Source organism: Pristiophorus japonicus, unplaced genomic scaffold (genome assembly GCF_044704955.1).
Source record: "Pristiophorus japonicus isolate sPriJap1 unplaced genomic scaffold, sPriJap1.hap1 HAP1_SCAFFOLD_764, whole genome shotgun sequence".
Classification (NCBI taxonomy): Eukaryota; Metazoa; Chordata; class Chondrichthyes; family Pristiophoridae; genus Pristiophorus; species Pristiophorus japonicus.
Genome location: NW_027254681.1, coordinates 71,631 through 90,916, shown reverse-complemented (window position 1 = coordinate 90,916; position 19,286 = coordinate 71,631). Strand labels below are relative to the sequence as shown.

Below are 19,286 nucleotides of genomic sequence, written 5' to 3'. Positions count from 1 at the left end.
ATCCAGGAGCGAGGTCTGGAGCCAGGAACGAGGTCAGGGCCCAGCAGTGAGGGCAGAGCCCAGCAGCGAGGTCAGGACCCAGCAGCGAAGGCGTGAAGAGTGAGGTCGGGACCTCGGAGCGAGGTCAGGAGCCAAGAGCGAGGTCGAGTCCCAACAGCGAGGTCGGGACCCAGCAGTGAGGTCGGGAGCCAGGAGCGATGTCGGGACCCTGGAGCGAGATCAGGATCCAGCAACGAGGTCGTGTGGAGTGAGGTCGGGACCCAGGAGCAAGGTCATGTGGAGTGAGGTCGGGGATCCAGCAGCGAGGTCGGGTGGAGTGAGGTCAGGACCCAGGAGTGAGGTCGGGGCACAGGAGTGAGGTTGGGGCCCAGGAGTGAGGTCGGGGCACAGTGGTGAGGTCGGGTATAGCGGGGTCAGGATGGGCAGCAAGGTCGGGACCCAGGAGCAAGGTCGGGCCATGCGAGGTCGGGATCCAGCATCAAGGTCGTGTGGAGCGAGGTCGGGACCCAGGAGCAAGGTCGTGTGGAGCGAGGTCGGACCCTGCAGCGAGGTCGAGACCCAGCAGCGAGGTCGAGACCCAGCAGCGAGGTCAGGACCCAGCAGCGAGGTCAGGTGGAGTGAGGTTGGGAGCCAGGAGCGAGGTCGGGACCCAGCGGCGAGGTCAGGTGGAGCGAGGTCGGGACCCAGGAGTGAGGTCGGGGCCCAGCAGTGAGGCCAGGTGGAGTGAGGTCAGGACCCAGCAGCGAGATCGTGGCCCAGCAGCGAGATAGATGCACAGCAGCGAGGGGGGTTGCAGCGAGGTCGGGATATCGCAACGAGGTCGAGACACAGCAACGAGCAAGGGTGCAGTGAGGTTGGGACCCAGCAGCGAGTTCAGGACCCAGCAGTGAGGTTGAGACCCAGCAGCGAGGTCGAGACCCAACAGCAAGGTCGGGAGCCAGGAGCGAGGTCCGGACCTTACAGTGAGGTCAGGTGGATTAAGGTCGGGACCCAGCAGTGAGGTCGGGACCCAGAAGCGAGGCCGGGACCCAGTAGCGGGTTCGGGACCCAGCAGCGAGGTCGGGTGGAGTGAGGTCGGGACCCAGCAGCGAGGTCGGGACCCAGTAGCGAGGTCGGGTGGAGTGAAGTCGGGATCCAGCAGCGAGGTCGGGACCCAGTAGCGAGGTCGGGTGGAGTGAAGTCGGGATCCAGCAGCTAGGTCGGGACCCAGTAGCGAGGTCGGGTGGAGTGAAGTCGGGACCCAGCAGCGAGGTCGGGACCCAGTAGCGAGGTCGGGTGCAGTGAGGTCGGGACCCAGCAGTGAGGTCGGGACCCAGTAGCGAGGTCGGGTGGAGTGAGGTCGGGACCCAGCAGTGAGGTCGGGACCCAGTAGCGAGGTCGGGTGGAGTGAGGTCGGGATCCAGCAGCGAGGTCGGGTGGAGTGAGGTCGAGAACCAGGAGCGAGGTCGGGACCCGGTAGCGAGGTCGGGTGGAGTGAGGTCGGGATCCAGCAGCGAGGTCGGGTGGAGTGAGGTCGAGAACCAGGAGCGAGGTCGGGACCCGGTAGCGAGGTCGGGTGGAGTGAGGTCGGGATCCAGCAGCGAGGTCGGGTGGAGTGAGGTCGAGAACCAGGAGCGAGGTCGGGACCCGGTAGCGAGGTCGGGTGGAGTGAGGTCGGGATCCAGCAGCGAGGTCGGGTGGAGTGAGGTCGAGAACCAGGAGCGAGGTCGGGACCCGGTAGCGAGGTCGGGTGGAGTGAGGTCGGGATCCAGCTGCGAGGTCGGGTGCAGTGAGGTCGGGACCCAGCAGTGAGGTCGGGACCCAGTAGCGAGGTCGGGTGGAGTGAGGTCGGGATCCAGCAGCGAGGTCGGGACCCAGCAGCGAGGTCGGGTGCAGTGAGGTCGGGACCCAGCAGCGAGGTCGGGACCCAGTAGCGAGGTCGGGTGGAGTGAGGTCGGGATCCAGAAGCGAGGTCGGGACCCAGCAGCGAGGTCGGGTGCAGTGAGGTCGGGACCCAGCAGCGAGGTCGGGACCCAGTAGCAAGGTCGGGTGGAGTGAGGTCGGGATCCAGCAGCGAGGTCGGGTGGAGTGAGGTCGGGATCCAGCAGCGAGGTCGGGACCCAGCAGTGAGGTCAGGTGGAGCAAGGTCAAGATGGGCAGCAAGGACGGGACCCAGGAGCAAGGTCAGTAGTGTGTTCCTAACACAGATGAGACTGCACACAGGGAGGTTAAAGTAACAGTGACCTTAGTCTTTATTAAGACATTCCAGAGTGAAGAACAGGCCTTAGAGACCGGCTTATATACAGTACTCCCAAGGGATGCTGGGATCCCTTGGGACTTCAGGGGATGCGCTCCCTGGTGGCGGAACATGGGAGTGCATGCTTTACAGATATACAACATCACTCCCCCACAAAGTCAAAGTGAAAACTATTTACAAGGTGAGGCGGTCGGGAGCCTTTCCCTGGTGGACCACCTCGGTACAAATGTCTGTTCTGGTGTGTTGGCTGTGCCCTCACTGGGCTGGCGTGTTGTTGGCCCTGCAGGACTGCTGGGTGAGCCTGGCCTTGCTGGGCTGTTGGGTGTGATGGGTTCAATTTCCTGGTACGGGGTGGTGTCGTTGATCCTTTGGGTGTGTGTTGTGAGCTCGAAAAAGGTGGTGTGTGCTGTGGGTTGTTCAGGGCAGTCTGTGAACCGCAGCCTCATTTGGTCCAGGTGCTTTCTGCAAAGTTGTTCATTATCTAGTTTGACTACAAACACCCGACTCCCTTCTTTAGCAATCACCGCGCGATCCACTTGGGACCATGTCCATAGTTTAGCACATACACAGGGTCATTCAGATCAATTTCCCGTGACACAGTGGCGCGAACATGGTTTACCATTTGTTGCCGCCGCCTGCTCTCTACCTGATCATGCAGGTTGGGGTGAACCAGCGAGAGTCTGGTTTTAAGTGTCCTATTCATGAGTAGCTCAGCCGGGGGCACCCCTGTGAGTGAGTGGGGTCTCGTGGGGTAGCTGAGCAGTACTCGGGACAGGCGGGTTTGGAGTGAGCCTTCTGTGACTCGTTTAAGGTTCTGTTTGATGGTTTGTACTGCCCGCTCTGCCTGCCCATTGGAGGCTGGCTTAAACGGGGCCGAGGTGACATGTTTGATCCCATTGCGGGTCATGAATTCTTTAAATTCGGTACTGGTGAAACATGGCCCGTTGTCACTGACCAGTATGTCAGGCAGGAAGTGGGTGGCAAACATGACCCTCAGGCTTTCAGTGGTGGTGAAAGTGGTGGTGCTTCCCGACATTATTTCACATTCAATCCATTTTGAAAAAGGATCCACCACCACCAGGAACATTTTACCGAGAACCGGGCCTGCATAGTCGACATGGATCCTCGACCATGGTCAGTAAGGTCAGGACCACAAACTTAGTGGTGCCTCTCTGGGCGCATTGCTCAACTGAGCACACACGCGGCATTGTCATACACAGGACTCTAAGTCAGAGTCGATACCGGTCCACCACACGTGGGATCTGGCTATCGCTTTCATCATTACTATACCCGGGTGTGTGCTGTGGAGATCTGAGATGGACGTCTCCCTGCCCTTTTTGGGTAGCACTACACGGTTACCCCACAACAGGCAGTCTGCCTGGATGGACAGTTTGTATTTTCGCCACTGGAACGGCTTGATTGGCTCTTGCATTTCAATGGGGATGCTGGCCCAGCTCCCATTCAGTACACAGTTTTTTTACTGGGGACAGCATAGGATCTTGGCTGGTCCAAGTCCTAATCTGGCGGGCCGTGACAGGTGATTTATCATTTTCAAACGCTTCCATGACCATCAACAAGTCTGCGGGCTGCACCACCATCAACAAGTTTGCAGGCTGCGCCATTTCCACCCCCCGTCGTAGGCAATGGTAGCCGACTGAGACCATCCGCACAGTTCTCAGTGCCTGGCCTATGGCGGATGGTATAGTTATACGCTGATAGCATGAGTGCGGGCTGAGGCATGAGTACTTATCCTCTTGTTTTCAGCGAACAGGGATGTGAGGGGCTTGTGATCGGTTTCCAGCTCAAATTTGAGGCCAAACAGGTACTGATGCATTTTCTTTACCCCGAACACACATGCTAATGCCACTTTCTCAATCATGCTGGAGGCCTCTCGGCCTTCGACAAGCTCCTGGAAGCATAGGCGACAGGTTGCAACTTCCCTGCAACGTTAGCTTGTTGTAATACACACCCGACTCCGTACGACAACACGTCGCATGTTAGCACAAGTCTTTTACACGGGTTATACAATACAAGCAGCTTGTTGGAGCATAAAATGTTTCTGTCTTTCTCAAAAGCAATTACTTGTTTTTTTCCCATACCCAGTTCGCACCTTTACGCAATAATACATGTAGGGGCTCTAAGAGGGTGCTTAACCCCGGTAGGAAGTTACCAAAATAGTTGAGGAGTCCCAGGAACGACCGCAGCTCCGTGGCGTTCTGTGGGACACGTTCCTGATAGCCTCTGTCTTGGCGTCGGTGGGCCGAATGCCGTCCGCCGCGATCTTTCTCCCCAAAAACTCCACTTCTATTCAACCTCTTCAGCCACAGCCTTACGCGATCCAGTCACTGGAGGACCTCCTCCAGCTTTTGTAGGTGCTCGACGGTGTCCCGAGCCATGACCAATATGTCGTCCTGAAAAACCACCGTGCGTGGTATGGACTTGAGTAGGCTCTGCATGTTTCTCTGGAAGATCGCTGCAGCCGACCGAATTCCAAAGGGGCACTGTTGTAGATGAAAAGTCCCTTGTGCGTGTTGATGCAGATGAAGCCCTTCAAAGACTCCACCAGCTCTTGCGTCATGTAGGCCGAAGTCAGGTCGAGCTTGGTGACCATCTTGTCTCCTGCCAACGTCGCAAATAGGTCATCTGCCTTAGGTAGCGGGTATTGGTCCTGTAGCGAGAAACGATTAATATTTATTTTATAATCGCCGCAAATCCTGACCGTGCCATCACTTTTGAGTACTGGAACAATCGGGCTGGCCCACTCGCTGAATTCCACTGGGGAGATGATGCCCTCACATTGCAGCCTGTCCAGCTCGATTTCCACTCTCTTCCTCATCATGTGAGGTACCGCTCGCACCTTGTGGTGAATGGGTCGTGCCTCTGGGATCAAGTGGATCCGCACCTTCGCCCCGGAAAAGGGAAGGAAATTTGTTAAGAACCTGAGTACATGAGGCCTCATCGACATGTGATAGCGCTCAGATGTCATCCCATTTCAGCAGACTTTGCCCAGCCAGCTCCTTCCAAGCAGTGTGGGGCCATCGCCCGGGACAATCCAGAGTGGCAGTTCATGCACCATGCCCTCGTAGGTGACCTTGACCATGGCGCTGCCCAGGACAGTGATGAGTGTCATGTTTATAACCTTCACATAACTGTAACCTTTATGTAACAATACTGTACACTGTATACACCTGAGTACTGCACACCTTGACCACAGGGGGTGAACTTGTGGGAGACACTCCTCACCTGGTCATCCAGGTATATAAAGGGAGGTCCCACGCAGGGTCAGCACTTCTTGGTCCTGAGAATAAAGGTTCAGGTCACGTACTGACCTTGTCTGCAGTACATGCCTCGTATGATTCTATAGTAAGGTGTAAGGACACCACATTTGGCGACGAGAAACGGAAATCAACGACCCACGAGGATGGCCACCGGTAACGCAGAGGAATGGTACTGTATTGGTGAGGACTGGGACGATTTCGTTGAGAGACTCCAGCAGAGCTTTGTCATGAAGGACTGGCTGGGAGAGGAAGTGGCTGGCAAGCGGAGGGCGCATCTACTGACCAGTTGTGGATCCAAGACCTATGCGCTGATGAAAGACCTGCTCGCACCGAGAAGCCGCCAGACAAGTCCTTTGAAAAGCTCAGCACTCTGATCGGTGAGCGCCTTAAACTGGTGAGCAGTATACACATGGCCCGGCACCAGTTCTATACATACCAGCGTCAGGAGGGACAAAACATAGCGGACATCGTTGCGGACCTTCGGCAATTGGCCAGCCTCTGTAAGTTCACAGACGCCTGCAGGGGGGAGATGTTAAGGGATTTCTTCATTGAGGGCATTGGTCATGCCGGGATTTTCAGGAAGTTTATTGAGACCAAGGACTTGACTTTGGAAAGGGCAACGTTGATAGCTCAGACCTTCATGGCAGGGGAAGAGGAGACCAAGATAATTTACGCGCGCAGCCCTGGTTCCAATGTGGCGATGGTCCAGGGAGTTAACATTGTAAATGAGACTCAGAACCCTGCAGGCAGGCAAGGGCAATTCGAGACCGCCCAGGCAGCAACAGGCTCTAGACTGGGCCAGCAACAGAGACAATGGCAGGGGGATCGGCAATTCATGCCATCACAAGGGACAATGCGTCCCGGGATGGGACCATTGACACTCAGCAACAGAGTGCTCAGGAGTAATCAAAGAGACAATCAGAGAGGAATGCCTGTTAACATTTCCTTTGTTCACAACAATCTCAGCTCATGCTGGAGGTGTGGTGGCAGACATGCTGCGGAAACCTGTAGGTTTCAACAATTTATCTGTAGAAACTGTAACTTCAGTGGACGTCTGGCCAGAATGTGCAGAAAGCCCGTAGCGAGGCTAGTTTACGAGGCGGAGGAACCAGACGAGGGGTCTGCAAGGCAGGGTGATGCTTGGGGAAAAGCTATGGACGCTGAAGTCCAGCGGGTTCATGTGGCAGACGTCCACAGCTCATATACCAAAATGCCACACGTGATGATGAAAGTTCTATTAAGTGGCATCCCGGTACGCATGGAGCTGGACACAGGAGCCAGCCAGTTACTTATGAGTGCCCAACAATTTGAAAAACTATGATCACTCAAAGCTAACAGGCCCAAACTAGAACGCATTGACATGCAGTTACGGACGTACACCAGAGAGATCATCCCAGTACTAGGCAGTGCAAACTTGGTGGTCACATACAATGGGTCAGAGAAGCGGCTGCCACTCTGAATTGTCCCGGGGAATGGTCCCGCGCTCTTGGGGAGGAGCTGGCTAGCCGAGATGAACTGGAAATGGAGGGATGTGCATGCCATTTCATCTGTGGAGTGAAATTCATGCTCACAGGTCCTACAGAAATTCGAGCCACTTTTTCAACCTGGTGTCGGGACCTTTAAGGGCACCAAAATATTGATACGCGTCACCCTGGACGCCAGACCAGTGCACCACAAAGCCAGAGCCATGCCGTATGTGATGCGTGAGCGAATTGAGAGTGAGTTGGACAGGCTGCTAAGAGAGGGCATAATTTTGCCTGTTGAATTCAGTGACTGGGCAAGCCCCATCGTTCCTGTCCTTAAAGCGGATGGCTCGGTCAGGATTTGTGGCGATTACAAGGCCACCCATCAACCGAGTATCACTACAGGACCAATACCCGCTTCCGAGAGTGGAGGATCTTTTTGCCACACTGGTAGGTGGCAAGCTGTTCACCAAGTTGGACCTCACTTCAGCCTACATGACTCAGGAACTGGCTGATGAATCCAAGCTTCTGACCACCATCACTATGCACAAGGGGCTATTTGTTTACAACAGGTGTCCGTTTGGCATTCGTTCAGCGGCCGCCATCTTCCAGAGGAACATGGAAAGCTTGCTCAAATCCATCCCTGGAACAATTGTATTCCAAGATGACATCCTAATCACGGGTCGAGACACCAAGGAACACCTCCACAACCTGCAGGAGGTGCTATGCCGACTGGACCAGGTAGGCTTATGACTAAAGAAGTCCAAGTGTGTGTTTTTGGCCCCAGAGGTCGAGTTTTTGGGCAGGAGGGTTGCCGCAGATGGGATCCGGCCTACCGAATCCAAAACGGAGGCGATCCGTCGTGCGCCCAGGCCCGGCAACACGTCGGAGTTACGGTCATTTCTGGGACTATTGAACTACTTCGGGAAATTTCTGACGAACTTAAGCACATTGTTGGAGCCGCTGCACGTGCTCCTGCGTAAGGGTTGTGAATGGTTTTTTGGGGACTGTCAAGAACGGGCTTTCAATCGGGCGCGGAATCTGCTTTGTTCTAACAAGCTGTTGACCTTGTACAACCCCTGTAAGAAACTGGTTTTAACGTGTGATGCATCATTCTATGGGGTTGGGTGCATGTTGCAGCAGAGTAATGATGAGGGCCAACTCCAACCTATGGCTTATGCCTCCAGGTCGCTCTCCCAGGCAGAATGGAGGTATGGGATGGTTGAAAAGGAAGCACTCGCATGTGTCTACGGGGTGAAAAAGATGCACCAGTACCTTTTCGACAGAAGGTTCGAGTTAGAAACGGACCACTAACCGTTAACATCCCTGTTGTCCGACAACAAGGCTGTCAATGCCAATGCGTCAGCTCGCATACAGCGGTGGGCCCTCACGCTGGCTGCGTATGACTACACAATATGGCACCGGCCAGGCACTGAAAATTGTGCTGATGCGCTCAGCAGGCTCCCACTGGTGACCACCAAGGGGGCGTCGGAGCAAAGCGCGTTGAGGCTTTCGACACTGCAGGCTCCCCATCACAGCCCGCCAGATCAAAATCTGGACCAACAGAGATCCCCTCCTACCCCTGATAAAGAAACGTGTCCTGACTGGAGATTGGGCGCCCACGCACATGGAGCGTTCCCTGAGGAGATCAGGCCGTTTCACAGACGGTTGGACGAACTCTCCATCCAAGCTGACTGCCTGCTATGGGGCAGCTGGGCAGTCATGCCCCAGAAAGGAAGGGAAGCATTCATCAGGGAACTCCACAGCGAGCACCCAGGCATCATGCTAATGAAGGCCATTGCCCGGTCACATGTATGGTGGCCGGGAATTGATTCAGACCTGGAACACTGGGTTCACAGGTGCACAACGTGTGCTCAGCTGGGAAATGACCCCAGGGAGGCCCCTCTCAGCACGTGGCCCTGGCCCACCAGGCCATGGTCACATAGTCACGTAGACTACGCGGGCCCGTTCATGGGAAAAATGTTCCTAATTATTGTCGATGCATACTCGAAATGGATCGAGTGCATCATATTGAATTCATGCACAACATCCACCACCGTGGAGAGTCTGTGTACGGTCTTTACGACCCACGGCTTGCCGGACATCCTGGTTAGTGATAATGGCCTGTGTTTCACGAGCTATGAATTCCAGGAGTTTATGTCGGGTAATGGTATCCAACACGTCAGGACAGCTCCGTTCAAGCCGGCTTCCAATGGCCTGGCAGAACATGCGGTTCAAATCATAAAACAGGGCATGCTCCGGATTCTAGGACCCTCCCTTCAGTACCGCCTATCGCACCTCCTGCTGGCCTATAGGTCCCGTCCGCATTCGCTCACGGGAGTTCCGCCCGTGGAATGACTCATGAAACGCATGCTTAAAACGCGGCTGTCCCTCATTCATCCAGCCCTGTCAGACATTGTTGAGGGCAAGCGCCAGTCCAAAATCGAGTGCCATGATCGCAACTCAATGGGGAGATGCATAGAAATCGATGACCCTGTATTCATTCTCAATCATGCTTTGGGACCCAAGTGGCTTGTGGGTACTGTAATTGGCAAAGAGGGGAATAGGGTCATAGTGGTCAGACTAAACAATGGACAGATACGCCGCAAACATCTGGACCAAGTAAAGTAAAGGTTCAGCATGGACACTGAGGAACCTGAGGAAGATCATGAGATGTCACCCACACCACTGCCAGTGAACGAGCAACAAGGACAGTCACCGGCATGCACAGTCCCTGCGGCCATCCCGGACAGGTCAGAATCACCTCAGGCGAAAGAAAGGCATGCCAAGGCCCAACCACCAGAGCCCCAACTGCGGTGCTCCACGAGAGAGCATCGACCGTCTGAAAGACTCAATCTTTGACCCAAAGACGTTGGGGGGAGGTGATGTCATGTTTGTAACCTTCACATAACTGTAACCTTTATGTAACAACACTGGACACTGTATACAGCTGAGTAATGCACACCTTGACCACAGGGGGTGAACTTGTGGGAGACATTCCTCACCTGGTCATCCAGGTATATAAAGGGAGGTTCCACGCAGGGTCAGCACTTCTTGGTCCTAGGAATAAAGGTTCAGGTCACATACTGACCTTGTCTGCAGTACATGCCTCATGTGATTCTATAGTAAGGTGTCAGGACACCACAATGAGCTCTTTGGTGTACGTTCTCAGTTTCGTTTGGATGGGGCTCAGGGCTGGTCTGAGTGCCTTGTTGCACCACAGTCTCTCAAACATTTTTTTACTCATGATGGATTGGCTAGCGCCAGTGTCCAGTTCCATGGCTACGGGTAAGCCATTCAATTTTACATTTAGCATTATAGGTGGACATTTCATCAAAAATGTGTGCACCCCGTGTACTTCAGCATCTACCACCTCTCTCTGAGGCTCAAAATTGCTTTGATCCACCATGGACCGATTTTACTCTGCCACGTGGTGGTAAGCAGTTTTTGCAGAGCTTGCAGCCCGTCTGCAAGCTCATTGGAGGTGCCCCATTGTTTCACAGCTCTTACAAACATACCCTTTGAAGTGGCATGAATAGGCTGAATGGAAGCCTCAACAACGCCAACAAGGTGTGAACTGCCTTGCATTCATCCTTTGTTGGGAACTCTGAGTCATCTGGGTCACCTGAGGACTGCTGGCAGTTGCATACTCGTGGTTTCTGCCCTGTACATTTCTGCTCGCAAACACAGTTCCAGTTAATTTATGAACATTGCTAGCACTTGTGTGCTGAGAGATTTGTTGGTGTTATCACTGGTGGACATAAACGCCTGTGCTATCACAATGGCCTTACTAAGGGTCGGTGTCTCTACAGTCAAAAGTTTTCATAGGATGGTCTCTGTTGTGTATCTGCAAAACATGCACTCCCATGTTCCGCCGCCAGGGAGCTTGTTGTGTATCTGTAAAGCATGCACTCCCATGTTCCGCCACCAGGGAGCTCATCCCCTGAAGTCCCAAGGGATCCCAGCATCCCTTGGGAGCACTATATATAAGCCGGCCCCTAAGGCCTGTTCCTCACTCTGGAGTGTCTTATTAAAGACTGAGGTCACTGTTACTTTAACCTCCCTGTGTGCAGCCTCATCTGTGTTAGGAACACAATAACTGGCGACAAGAATACAAATCCAATGCAAAGATGCAGCAAACTGTGGGCATCCTGGAGAAGTTCTCGGAGGGTGAGGACTGGGAAGCCTATGTCGAACAGCTAGACCAGTACTTTGTAGCCAATGAGCTGGACGGAGAAGGAAGCGCTGCAAAAAGGAGAGCGGTCCTCCTCACAGGCTGCGGGGCACCGACCTACAGCCTCATGAAGAAACTTCTGGCTACAGTGAAACACACAGATAAGTTGTATGAGGAGCTGTGTACACTGGTTCTGGAGCATCTTAACCCGAGGGAGAGCGTGCTGATGGCGAGGTATCGGTTCTACACGTGCCAGCGATCTGAAGGTCAGGAAGTGGCGAGCTACGTCGCCGAGCTAAGGCGACTTGCAGGACAATGTGGGTTTGATGGCTACCTGGAGCAAATGCTCAGACACTTTTTTGTACTGGGCATTGACCACAAGACCATCCTACGGAAACTTTTGACTGTAGAGACACCGACCCTCAGTAAGGCCATTGCGATAGCACAGGCGTTTATGTCCACCAGTGATAACACCAAACAAATCTCTCAGCACACAAGTGCTAGCAATGTTCATAAATTAACTGGAACTGTGTTTGCAAGCAGAAATGTACAGGGCAGAACCCACGAGTCTGCAACTGCTAGCAGGCCTCAGGTGACCCAGATGACTCAGAGTCCCCAACAAAGGCAATTCACACCTTATTGGCATTGTGCAGGCTTCCATTCAGCCTATTCATGCCGCTTCAAAGGGTATGTTTGCAAGAGCTGTAGAACAATGGGGCACCTCCAATGAGCTTGCAAATGAGCTGCAAGCTCTGCAAAACCTGCTAACCACCACGTGGCAGAGGAAGATCGGTCCATGGTGGATCAAAGCAATTTTGAGCCTCAGAGAGAGGAGACAGATGCAGAAGCACACGAGGTGCATTTTTGACGAAATGTCCACCTATAATGCCAAACATAAAATTGAATGGCTTACCCGTAGCCATGGAACTGGACATTGGCACTAGCAAATCCATCATGAGTAAAAAGATGTTTGAGAGACTGTGGTGCAACAAGTCACTCAGACCAGGCCTGAGTCCCATCCACATGAAACTGAGAACGTACACCCAAGAGCTTATCACTGTCCTGAGCAGCGCCATGGTCAAGGTCACCTACGAGGGCACGGTGCACGAACTGCCACTCTGGATTGTCCCAGGCGATGGCCTCACACTGCTTGGAAGGAGCTGGCTGGGCAAAATCTGCTGGAACTGGGATGACATCCGAGCGCTATCACATGTTGATGAGGTCTCATGTACCTAGGTTCTCAACAATTTTTTTTCCCTTTTTGAGCCAGGCATTGGAACATTTTCCGGGGCAAAGGTATGGATCCACTTGGTCCCAGAGGCACGACCCATTCACCACAAGGCACGAGCGGTATCTCACATGATGAGGGAGAGAGTGGAAATCGAGCTGGACAGGCTGCAATGCGTGGGCATAATCTCCCCAGTGGAATTCAGCGAGTGGGCCAGCCCGATTGTTCCAGTACTCAAAAGTGATGGCACGGTTAAGATTTGCGGCGATTATAAAGTAACTATTAATCGTTTCTCGCTACAGGACCAATACCCGCTACCTAAGGCAGATGACCTATTTGCGATGCTGGCAGGAGGTAAGACGTTCACCAAGCTCGACCTGACTTCGGCCTACATGGCGCAGGAGCTGAAGGAGTCTTCAAATGGCCTCAAACTGCATCAACACGCACAAGGGACTGTTCATCTACAACAGATGCCCGTTTGGAATTCGGTCGGCTGCAGCGATCTTCCAGAGAAACATGGAGAGCCTACCCAAGTCGGTACCACACACTTTAAAAGGGTGCTTAACCCTGGTAGGAAGTTACCAAAATAGTTGAGGAGTCCCAGGAATGACCGCAGCTCCGTGACGTTCTATGGCCTGGATGCGTTCCTGATAGCCTCATTCAGGACGACATATTGGTCACGGGTCGGGACACCGCCGAGCACCTACAACACCTGGAGGATGTCCTCCAGTGACTGGATCGCATCGGGCTGCAGCTGAAGAAGTCGAAATGCGTCTTCATGGCAACAGAAGTGGAGTTTTTGGGGAGAAAGATCACGGCAGATGGCATTCGGTCCACAGACGCCAAGGCAGAGGCTATCAGGAACGCGCCCAGGTCACACCCTCTTAGAACCCCTACATGTGTTATTGCGCAAAGGTGAGAACTGGGTATGGGGAAAAAAACAAGTAATTTCTTTTGAGAAAGCCAGAAACATTTTATGCTCCAACAAGCTGCTTGTATTGTATAACCCGTGTAAAAGACTTGTGCTAGCATGTGACGCGTCGTCATACGGAGTCGTGTGTGTATTACAACAAGCTAACGTTGCGGGGAAGTTGCAACCTGTCGCCTATGCTTCCAAGAGCTTGTCTAAGGCCGAGAGGGCCTACAGCCTGATTGAGAAAGAGGCATTAGTGTATGTGTGTGTTCGGGGTAAAGAAAATGCATCAGTACCTGTTTGGCCTCAAATTTGAGCTGGAAACCGATCACAAGCCCCTCACATCCCTGTTCGCTGAAAACAAGGGGATAAATACTAATGCCACAGCCCGCATACAAAGGTGGGCACTCGCGCTATCAGCGTATAACTATACCATCTGCCACAGGCCAGGCACCGAGAACTGTGCAGATGCTCTCAGTCGGCTACCATTGCCCACCACGGGGGTGGAAATGGCACAGCCTGCAAACTTGTTGATGGTGGTGCAGCCCGCGGACTTGTTGATGGTCATGGAAGCGTTTGAAAATGATAAATCACCTGTCACAGCCCACCAGATTAGGACCTGGACCAGCCAAGATCCTCTGCTGTCCCTAGTAAAAAACTGTGTACTGCATGGGAGCTGGGCCAGCATCCCCATTGAAATGCAAGAGCCAATCAAGCCGTTCCAGCGGCGAAAGGACAAGCTGTCCATTCAGGCAAACTGCCTGTTATCGGGTAACCGCGTAGTGCTACCAAAAAAGGGCAGGGAGACATTCATCTCGGATCTCCACAGCACACACCCGGGTATAGTAATGATGAAAGTGATAGCCAGATCCCACATGTAGTGGCCCGGTATCAACTCTGACTTAGAGTCCTGTGTACGGCAATGCAGCGCATGTGCTCAGTTGAGCGGTGTTTTGGGCAAACGATATTGTGGGTGATATGTGTGCAGGGTGGTGAAAGTGATGCTGGGTGATCTCCTGGGTGTTAGTTTCGGCAAATGTGATCTTTACGACAAAAAAAAGCGGGCGGTCGATATTATTGAATCTCGGTGTTAATTATGTGCGGAAACTAACGCTGGAAGCTATTATGGGTATTGATTTCGACCATTCTGATGAATCCGCCCAAAAAAAGTGGGTGGGCGGTATTATTTTTTCGCGGCATTACGCACATGGAGAAAGTAACGCTCGTCGATAAGTGTCCGATAAATGGGCATCAGTTTCCATTTTGTGGCTAAATGGGTGATATCTGGGCGTTATATGTCATTTCAGCGGTAAAATGTTCTTTAAGTGGGTGTTATGCATGAAAACAAAGTGGAAAATCTAGCCCTAAAACTTATAAAGGACAGAAAAGTAAATTTTTTTCCAACAATTTAAACACTTAAATACCTGTGAATTAAGGTAAGTTTAATTTTAGAGACATTAAAATATATACACTTATTTTGCAAAATATTAAATTTTTAAAAATTAATTAAATTCCATTTTGATTCATTTTAAATATATGATGTTTAAAAAATATATATTTTAAGTGTTTGTGTATTTTCTGGGGGGCCATTCCGTATATACAGAACTCACCATTAGAACATACGAACATAAGAAATAGGAGCAGGAGTAGGCCATTTGGCCCCTCGAACCTGCTCCACCATTCAATAATATCATGGCTGATCGGATCTTGGCCTCAAATGCACTTCCTTGCCCATTCCTCATAACATTTGACTCCCCTATCATTAAAAAATCTGTCTATCTCTACCTTAAATATATTCAAAGAACTAGCCTCCAAAGTGCTCTGGAGTAGAGAATTCCTATGATTCACAACCCTCTGAGAGAAGAAATTCCTCCTCATCTCTGTTTTAAATGCGTGATCCCTTCTTCTGAAATTATGCCCCCTAGTTCTAAATTCCCCCAGAAGGGGAAACATCCACTCTGCATCTACCCTGTGCAGCCCCCTCAGAATCTTATACATTTCAATAAGATCACCTCTCATTCTTCTAAACTCCAACGAGCGTAGGCCCAATCTGGTCAATGTTTTTTCATAAGACAACCCCTTCATCTCAGGAATCAACCCAGCGAACCTTCTCTGAACTGCCTTCAAAGCAAGCATATCCCTATTAAATAAGGAGACAAAGATTGTACGCAATACTCCAGGTGTGGTCTCACCAACGCCCTGTACAGTTGTAACAGGACTTCCCTATTTTTATACCATCCCCCTTACAATAAAGGTTAATATTCCATTTCCCTTCCAAGTTACTTGCTGTACCTCCATGCTATCTGTTATATATGTGGACTCGTATTTACTCTGAAGAGCCACCAGAGGGATCTTCCCCTGGAGTCCCACGGGATCCCATAATCCCTTGGGAGCACAGGTATTTAAGGAGGTTTCACAGGTTGGAGAGGCACTCTGAAAACCTGCAATAAAAGACTATGGTCACATTTACTTTGAGATCACAGTGTTCAGTCTGACTTCTTCTCCATACATAACAACTGCCGATGAGATACAGATAGCGAACCCAAAGATGCAGAGAATAGTGGGCATCCTTGAGAAATTCTCGGAGGGAGATGATTGGGAAACATTTGTGGAGGGATTCGACCAATACTTCGTGGCCAACAAGCTAGATGGGGAAGAGAGCGCTGCCAAATGAAGGCCGATCCTCCTCACCATCTGTGGGGCACCAACGCATGGCTTTATGAAGAATCTGCTCACTCCAGCAAAGCACACAGAGAAATCATCTGACGATTTATGCACACTGGTCCGAGGGCATTGGAACCCAAAGGAAAGCGTTCTGATGGCGAGGTACCGGTTCTACACCTACAAAAGGTCTGAAGGCCAGGAAGTGGCGAGTTATGTCGCTGAGCTAAGACGTCTTGCAGGACATTGCGAATTTGAAGGACATTTGGAGCACATGCTCAAAGACTTTTTCATACTTGGCATTGGCCATGAAACCATACTTCACAAACTTTTGACTGGAGAGACCCCAACCTTGAGTAAGGCCATAGCGATAGCCCAGGTGTTCATTGCCACCAGTGACAATATGAAGCAAATCTCTCAGCACACAAGTGCTGCTACAAGTACTGTGAACAAAGTGATGTTATTTTCGAATTGTACCGTACAGGGCAGGTCACACATACCTGCAGCTGCACATCTGCAGATGTCTCAGAGTTCACCATCAAGGGTGATGAGTGCAAGGCCATTAACACCTTGTTGGCGCTGTGGGGATGATCATCGGTTCCATTCATGCCGATTGAAAGAGTACGTTTGCAAGTGCTGTGGTACAATGGGACACCTCCAACGAGTGTGCAGGCAAGCTGCAAAGCCTGTTAAACCTGCAAACCACCATGTTGCAGAGGAGGACAGATCCACGGAGGATCACGACGAACCAGAGCCTCAGATAGAGGAGGCAGAGGTGCATGGGGTGCACACATTCACCACGAATTGTCCCCCGATAATGCTGAATGTTGAACTAAATGGACTCCTGGTGTCAATGGAGCTGGACACGGGCGCGAGCCTGTCCATCATGGGCAAAAAGACTTTCGAAAGGTTGTGGTGCAACAAGGCCTCAAGGCCAGTCTTAACTCCAATTCACTAAGAACTTACACAAAAGAACTGATTCCTGTCATCGGCAGTGCTACCATAAAGGTCTCCTACAATGGAGCAGTGCACAAGCTACCACTCTGGGTGGTGCCGGGCAATGGTCCGACGCTACTCGGCAGGAGATGGCTGGGAAAGATACGCTGGAACTGGGACGACGTCCGAGCGCTATTGCCCACTGACGACACTTTGCGTGCCCAGGTCTTAAACAAATTTCCTTCGCTGTTCAAACCAGACATCGGGAAATTCCAAGGAGCAAAAGTGCAGCTCCACCTAATTCCGGGGGTGCGACCCATCCATCACAAGGCGAGAGCAGTACTGTACATGATGAGAGAAAGAGTAGAAATCGAGCTAGACTGGCTGCAAAGAGAGGGCACCATTTCCCCGATCACGTTCAGCGAGTGGGCCAGTTCTATTGTCCCAGTCCTATTGTCCCAGTCCTCAAGGGAGACGGCACCGTCAGAATTTGTGGCGATTATAAAGTAACTATCAATCGTTTCTCCCTGTAGGACCAATACCCACTACCAAAGGCCAACAACCTCTTTGCAACACTAACGGGAGGAAAGATGTTCACGAAGTTGGATCTGACTTCAGCCTACATGACGCAGGAATTGGAAGAATCATTAAAGGTCCTCACCTGCATCAACACGCACAAAGGTTTTTTTGTTTATAAAAGATTCCCGTTTGGAATCCGATCAGCGGCGGCGATATTCCAGAGAAACATGGAAAGTTTACTGAGGTCGGCCCCACACACCGTGGTCTTTCAGGACGACATCTTGATCACAGGTCAGAACACAGTCGAGCACCTGCAGAACCTGGAGGAGGTTCTTAGTCGACTCAACCACATGGGGCTCAGGTCAAAATGCTTGAAGTGCATTTTCCTGGCACCTGAAGTGGAGTTCTTGGGAAGGAGGATTGCGATGGACGGTATCAGGCCCACTAACATGAAGACGGAGGCAATCGAGAATGCACCGTGGCCACAGAATGTGACGGAGCTGCGGTCGTTTCTGGGACACTTGAACTACTTTAGTAACTTCTTACTGGGTCTCAGCACAATGCTAGAACCATTACATGTCTTACTACGAAAAGGGGGCGAATGGGTTTGGGGCAAAAGCCAAGAAAATGCCTTTGTAAAAGCGAGAAAATTGTTATGCTCAAACAAATTGCTTGTGTTGTATGATCCATGTAAGCGTTTGGTACTAGCATGTGATGTGTCGTCATATAGTGTCGGGTGTGTATTGCAAAAAGCTAATGATTTTGGGAAACTGCAACCAGTTGCTTATGCATCCAGGAGTCTGTCTAAGGCTGAGAGAGCCTATAGCCTGATTGAAAAAGAAGCGTTAGCTTGTGTCTATGGGGTAAAGAAAATGCATCAATACCTGTTTGGATTCGAATTGGAAACTGACCATAAGCCACTTATATCCCTGTTTTCTGAGAGTAAAGGGATAAATTCCAATGCATCGGCCCGCATCCAAAGATGGGCGCTCACGTTGTCCACATACAACTATGCCATCTGCCACAGGCCAGGCACAGAAAGCTGCGCTGATGCTCTCAGTAGGCTGCCATTGCCCACCACGGGGGTGGAAATGGTGCAGCCCGCAGATCTAGCCATGGTTATGGAAGCATTTGAGAGTGAGCAATCACTCGTCACTGCCCAGCAGATCAAAACTTGGACAAGCCAAGACCCCTTATTATCTCTAGTCAAAAGCTGTGTGCTTCCTGGGAGCTGGTCCAGTGTCCCAGTGGAAATGCAGGAAGAGATAAAGCCGTTCCAGCAGCACAAAGATGAAATGTGTGTACATGCAGACTACCTTCTGTGGGGCAATCGAGTAGTGGTCCCCAAGAAGGGCAGAGACACCTTCATCAATAACCTCCACAGGACCCACCCAGGCATCGTAATGATGAAAGCGATAGCCAGATCCCACATGTGGTGGCCCGGTATCGATGCGGTCTTAAGAGTCTTGCGTTCACAGATATAATACATGCTTGCAGTTAAGCAATGTACCCAGGGAGGCACCGCTAAGTTTATGGTCTTGGCACTCCAAACCGTGGTCTAGGGTGCACATCGACTATGCAGGCCCATTCTTGGGTAAAATGTTCCTTGTGGTTGTAGACGCGTACTCCAAGTGGATTGAATATGAGATAATGTCGGCTAGCACGTACGCTGCCACTACTGAAAGCCTGCGGGCCATGTTTGTCACTCATGGCTTACCCGATGCCCTGGTGAGCGACAACGGGCCATGTTTTACCAGTGCTGAGTTCAAAGAATTCATGACCCGTAACGGAATCAAATATGTCACATCTGCCCCATTTAAACCAGCGTCCAATGGTCAGGCAGAGAGAGCAGTGCAAACCATCAAGCAAGGCTTGAAG

At 51.7% G+C, this 19,286-nt stretch overlaps 1 pseudogene; it reads left to right on the top strand.

Annotated features, from left to right (window-relative positions):
• Positions 1–2,131: 2,131 nt before the first annotated feature.
• Positions 2,132–19,286, top strand: part of LOC139256794 (cell adhesion molecule CEACAM3-like) — a 30,513-nt pseudogene continuing 13,358 nt past the window's right edge.